The sequence below is a fragment of the Excalfactoria chinensis genome, chromosome 15 (assembly GCF_039878825.1).
Source record: "Excalfactoria chinensis isolate bCotChi1 chromosome 15, bCotChi1.hap2, whole genome shotgun sequence".
Taxonomy (NCBI): domain Eukaryota; kingdom Metazoa; phylum Chordata; class Aves; order Galliformes; family Phasianidae; genus Excalfactoria; species Excalfactoria chinensis.
In genome coordinates, this window is record NC_092839.1 from 1,283,097 (window position 1) to 1,288,987 (window position 5,891).

Genomic DNA, 5,891 nt, shown 5'->3' on the forward strand with positions numbered 1-5,891 from the left:
GACCAGCGCTAAGCAGTGCCTCTCCAGCTGCCTTAGTCCTCTGAAGGATTCCAGGTAATTTCCGGCCCTCTCGTACGTTCCCGAGTTCCTCCCAGCAGGTTCCTTCAGCGTTCAGCATGAGCTCCACGCCGTGCATTAATCACCAGGTACGGCCTCCCACCCCGGGGGAGGAGCTGCTCCCCGGCTCAGCCCCACCAGCGCACACCTGGCAGCGGTGCTGGGACATCCCTTCTGCACGGGGAAGAAGCTGGGCTCTCCCAGCCGCTCCTTCCCTCTCCCGGTCCCTGATTCATGCACTGCCCTCCCCTCTGCTCCTGACAGGTCCCCACCCTTGGCCAAGCAGGCTCCAACCTGTTTTGTCCCTCCTTGTGCTCACAGTGGAAATGCAGATGGTAAAACTTGTTCCTGCTTGAGATTTGTTCCAAATCAAACACGCTTCTCGGGGGCAGTTGTAACGAAGTACAAATACCCCCAGTGGGTGACAAGGCTCAGCTGTCCCCAAAGCATCACTTCTCTCCTGCTCAGCATTTGCTGGCAGTCCAGGCTCTGCCACACAGAGCCAAGCACAGAAACCAAAGCATCACCTTCATAGAATCATTGGATCGTTGAGTTGGAAGGGGCCCTTAAAGGTCCCCTGCTCCAACCCCCAGCCATCAACAGGAACAGCTGCGGCTCCATCAGTTGCTCAGAGCCTTCTTTGGTGTCACAAGGCCCTGGTATTTATCTGTGTCATTCAATACTGCAGGCTATGACAGCAATGGCTCCTTTGGCCTCCCAGCATTTGATTTCCTGGAGGAAGGGGCCATTTAAACCAAGTCTGACCCCGGTGCACTGGAAGTTACAGCACTGCCCACCTTCCGTGCATTTTGGGACTGGTTAACTCCAGTGTCCCAGGAGGTTATTTTTGGAGAAACAATGCAGAGCAGCATTAATACAGGGTCTAAAACACCACGTTAGGGACGTACCCAGAACACAACTCTCTGCAAGAGAAACTATGCACAGGAGATGCATCAAAGTCCCCAGGCTGCAGCTGGGACCTCCCCCACCCCATACAGCCAACCAGCGCAGAACCGGCTGCGTGGGGAGCCGGTCAGCCAACCTTTCATCTACAAGTCACAAAATCTCTGGGGATTAAATGCATCCATGCTAAATTAAGACACCCAAATGCTAAATGTCTGCTCCCTGAGCATCAGCCGACTACAGTCCGTGGGGATACACAGCCATGTCTCAGTGAGAACCGCCACATCTGGACACTGCGTCCTGCATCACCACTGCATGGACTACCGCTCTCCATTGGCTACAGCAGCAGGGGGACCAGTAGAAATGGGCTGCTGGTCCCTGGGCTGCTGCAGTCAGGATGAACTCTGACAGTGTGAAGTGCAGGAGCATTAGTAAAGGTAATGCGCAGTCAGAGGCTCCGAGCTGTGCAAGCTGCAGGCGTGGAGTTCACTGCTGTGGACAAAAGTTTTATAAGTGTTAAATAAGTGGTAGAGCCGCTCAGCGAACAGCATAAAGTGGTGAGGTGAACAGACAACCAAGGTAAGGAAGTTAAGGGGAAAAAAACAGCAAAGTAAGCAAAGGGCTATGGCATTCAATGGGCATTTTTCTTGAGGTGCTTTCCAGAGTGATAGCATCACCCCATTGAGAACACAGGACGTGCACCACCACCACCCTTCTTTCTGCCTTCCTAAAGAGCTAAAGGAGCATGTTTTATTTCTTTTAAAGCCACCAGATGTGTGTTTTTCTGCCAGACAAACCTCAGCTTACAGTTCTGTGCAGAGCTCTCCAGTGTCTCCAGCTGGTTTCTAGGGAGCTGCTCTGCCTCCAAGTGCTTCTCATGCACACCAGCACATTAAAGCACCTGTGATGTAAACCTCTCCATCCACAGCTGTCAGCCCAGGCTGCTTTGGGTTGCAGGGGAAGGGCAGAGATCTCATGGGCCACCTCACCCTGCAGACGTGAGGAGCAGGTCAGAAGAAATGTGCCATGAAGGTGTTTATCTCTCTGCACTGAGGAGAGCTCAGGCCATTGGAGTCAGGGACAGAGGTTTACCACGCAGACATCTAAAATTAGATGAGAGATATCCAGTCCCTGTCTGGGAAAGAGATAAATGTCTATAATTGGCACGCCTTGGTCTGATCAGCCAGCACAGGATGTGGGAAGCACAAGGCTAATATCTGTCAGCTAAAAGTAAGGATCTTATCTGTAAGCGCTGTCTGCGCTCCTCCTGCAGTCAAGAGACAGAGATGACTACAGGTGTTCTGGGTGCTCAGCAAACACGAGCACCTGGCTGGGACTGCGTGGAGGCTGTGCAGTCAGGAACACAGGAGTTGTATGGAGTTACTGCACGGAGATCTGTGTGGATACAGAGCTCACAGACAGCGTGCTGCAATGCCTGAAGCTTCTGATCACAGCATTTTGGAATCGCTCTCATAACTCAACAGCAGCAGATGAATCTCTTGTTTGCTGCTCTAAGGCCCCGTGCCATGTGGGGAACCCTCTGTGTGGCTGTGGGGTTACCCCGCTGTCCCTTTAGGGTCCCCCTGTGGGTGCAGATTGGCAGCTGCCAACCAGGGCTACAGAGTCCCACTGCCCCACAGTGCTGCTCTGTGCTGAGCACGTGATAGAGAATTTCCAGTCATCTCTTCCTTCCAGAGGAAATAGAACTGGGTTTAGGTACTGGCAGGAAGGGGGTATGAAGGGAAGGATGTGGACAATGAGCAACCCCCCCCCCCAGGATGCCCCTATCCGGCAGGATGTGGGGCAGCTCCTTTTGTCAGTGACGCAATTGTTAATGAGAGCTTTGCATTTGCAAGACTCCTTGCTTCCTAAAAGCATGATGGAGGCTCGTACCTCCTGGAAGAGCTGCAGCAGCACACTGGCACCAGCAGGACCCAACCTCAGCAGCACCTTGCGGGGCCTTCCTACAAGAGTGAAATCTGCCCCTGCACATGGCTGCAGATCTTTCTTGTTTACACCACTCGGCCCCAGGCATAAGCAGCTCTGCTGCCACCTCCCCTGAACTCCCTGGGGTGCAGCCACTGAAACCAGTAGAGAAACATGGGATCATGCTCATGTGAGCTCCTGCTCTGCATTCCCAGTAGAAAGATGAGGCCCCAACGTCTCTGCTGTCCCCAAGCAAGCTGCTGAGCAGGTCGAATGACTTCAGCAAAACAAGTACTCCCTCAACATGTTCAGCAGCTTCAGGCAGAACACACATAGGATGCACGGAACAGTCAAAAACACAGCAGGAAAGAAGAGCTCACCAGAGCAGTGCGGGAAGGGTTGGGAGATGTTTAACACACAAGCGGCCCCTCATGGCACAGGAGGCCCACCAGCAGCAGTGATACTCCTTGCAGGCAGGAATGAGCTGTATGCTTCCCAAGCACTGCACAGTTGCCCATGCAGCAGAGCCTCCTACTCCATGCTGAGCCTCAAGGTCCTTTCCATGTCCTCGCCAAGCTTCTCAGCCTCCTGCGTAAGCTCCTGCTCTCTTGACCCCTCAGTCCATCAAGAAAGCAGCCTGAGGCAGGCTGTGCAGTCATGGTGTGCCCAAAAGATGGGGGTATTGCTCACACAAGCACACTGCAGCCCTACTACCATCAGCCCCACTGTTAAAGGAGCTGATAACTGCCTTGGGATCACCAGGGCCCTATGTATGAGTCTTGGCTCCGTGCTGCTCAGCAGGTGAGGATCAGGCAAAAAGGAGCTGTGATGGGAGCTCGTTATATGAGAGATTATAAGAGAAATGGGACAAAGCATGGCCAAAAAAAAAAAAAAGGTAGGTGGGGAGGGCAGGAGTCTGCACATCTGCACATCTAACAAAAGAGTTAGAAACATGCTTGGTAATTTCTAGGTATGATACACATTTACCATCTCCAACAGCGATGTTCCCATCTTCTTGGAAGAAAGCACACACAGCTCAGCTGTGGAGCTCAGGAAGGGAGATGAATTGCTCTGCACACCTATTGAGCAGATCTGTAAACTGTGCCACATGCTCTCAGCAGTATTTCAGGGCATTGGGGATGCACGGAATCCTTGTTATGCTCTCAGGATTCAACTTGTGCCAGAGAATGCTGCAGGCAGACTGCACCAAGTCTGTGCTTCTGAACGGAGACCTCCTTTGTGGGGTTGTAATGGCAGGAGAGCACATAAAGGTATGGACGTGGGTCACAGTGTAAGCCAGCACTGGTCTGGTGCCCACGGCTTCTCAAAGGGCGTCACGCAGGGGCACACACACAGGGACCACACTTGTAGAATCATCCATCATCCTCTCCAACTGATGCTTCTCCCCCCACTGCTGTTCTTCGTCCACTCTACGTTCACCTAATTTAAAGCTCCAGTGGAAAAATCTGCTTTTACTCCATCTCCAGTTTCTGCTCACCTCATCAGCCATGCCCAAGGCACTATGAACGAGACGGGGCAGTGGTTCAGCCTCATTGCTATGTCAGGAGCCACAGCTCTGACCCGAGGGCTTGGCATGGCAGGAACATGACTAAAAACTGCGCTTTGTGGAAGGTGAGGACAGGTTTCAGAAATCTGGGAAGCAGTAACTGCATTTGAACAGGGCAGGAAACGCACACATCACCAAGGACACTTGCAATCTCAGCGCTGTAGCTGTCTTGAGAAAGAGAAGACTGTTAAGATACAGACACCAACAAGAGGCATGAACACAGAAACAGAGGAGATAACACAAACTGCAGAAAAACATACAACCACCCAAAATAAAGATCGGGGATCCAAGGATATGGGCTGGCTGCCCCCAGCCCCAGCACATCTCAGAATATAACTGCAGCAAGACACTTGCCAGGCTTGGATCTGCAGGCACAACACACACCTGCACTCCTGCTGCTGCACAACAGCAGATGACACCAAGGGTCAGCCCTTGCTTTCTGCTCACAGAAACAAGGAAGCCACAATCTAGCTGAAGCGAGTGCTTGCAGAGGCTTGTCTCCCTTGACCTTAAGCCACAGTAGGGAGAACAACTCCTTTAGAATCTCCTAATTGTGTATGTGACGCAGGAGAGCAGGCTGGGTGACTCAGTGCTCAACATGGCTCCTTCCAGAAAAACGTACATGCATTTATTCACTTAAAATACAGTCAGTGCCCCCAGGCTGCTGGCAATGCATGTTCTCTCTCAAGTACCCTAAACTCTGGTTGTAAAGGTGCCATAAGGTGCAGGCAATAGCATGTTTCTAGCCTATTGCCATGCATCTCTGAAGAGCAGGGATCACACTTCACATCCAAATGCTGCCTCCATTTAACTAATGGTTGGGAAGCAGTCTTCTCTGATCCCGTGCAGCCTCCAGTGTATGTTTCCTCTTTAACAGGGATCACCCTTAATTCATAGACAGCACCTACCTTGTTCTCTTAGCGTGTCGCACACGTTTCTGTCTGAAACACACCATGACCGCTGGCTCAGCTCCGTAACAGTGCGGTGGTTGAAGGCACTTTCTGCAGCAAGATTACAGGTCTTTCCATTCTCATATTAACAACTGCAAAAGGAGATGCCATCAACCACAAACCAGCACCATGAACTCTGAAGCCTCCTGCCCATAAGCTGAGGGGAAGCTTCATTTTTGGCTATTTGGCTGTCCCACACCCGTACTACCAAAGGCACATGCTATCCCTGAGCTAATGGCCCCATGAACGCTGCTGCCATGCTGGCTCCACAGCTCTGAGCTGCACTCAGCACCGGGTGCTCTGCATTAGGTGGTGATGTATGTCCAGCCCTTTGTTCCCATGGCATGGATAACATGAGTCCAGGTTTAAATTACATAGCAGGAAAGGGGTTAAAGTTTAAATGGCTGTTTTGTATATGAATTAATGTATGTAGCTTTGAGCCAAAATATCTACCATTAATTTTTCCACCTATTTCAGGAGCAGTAAGA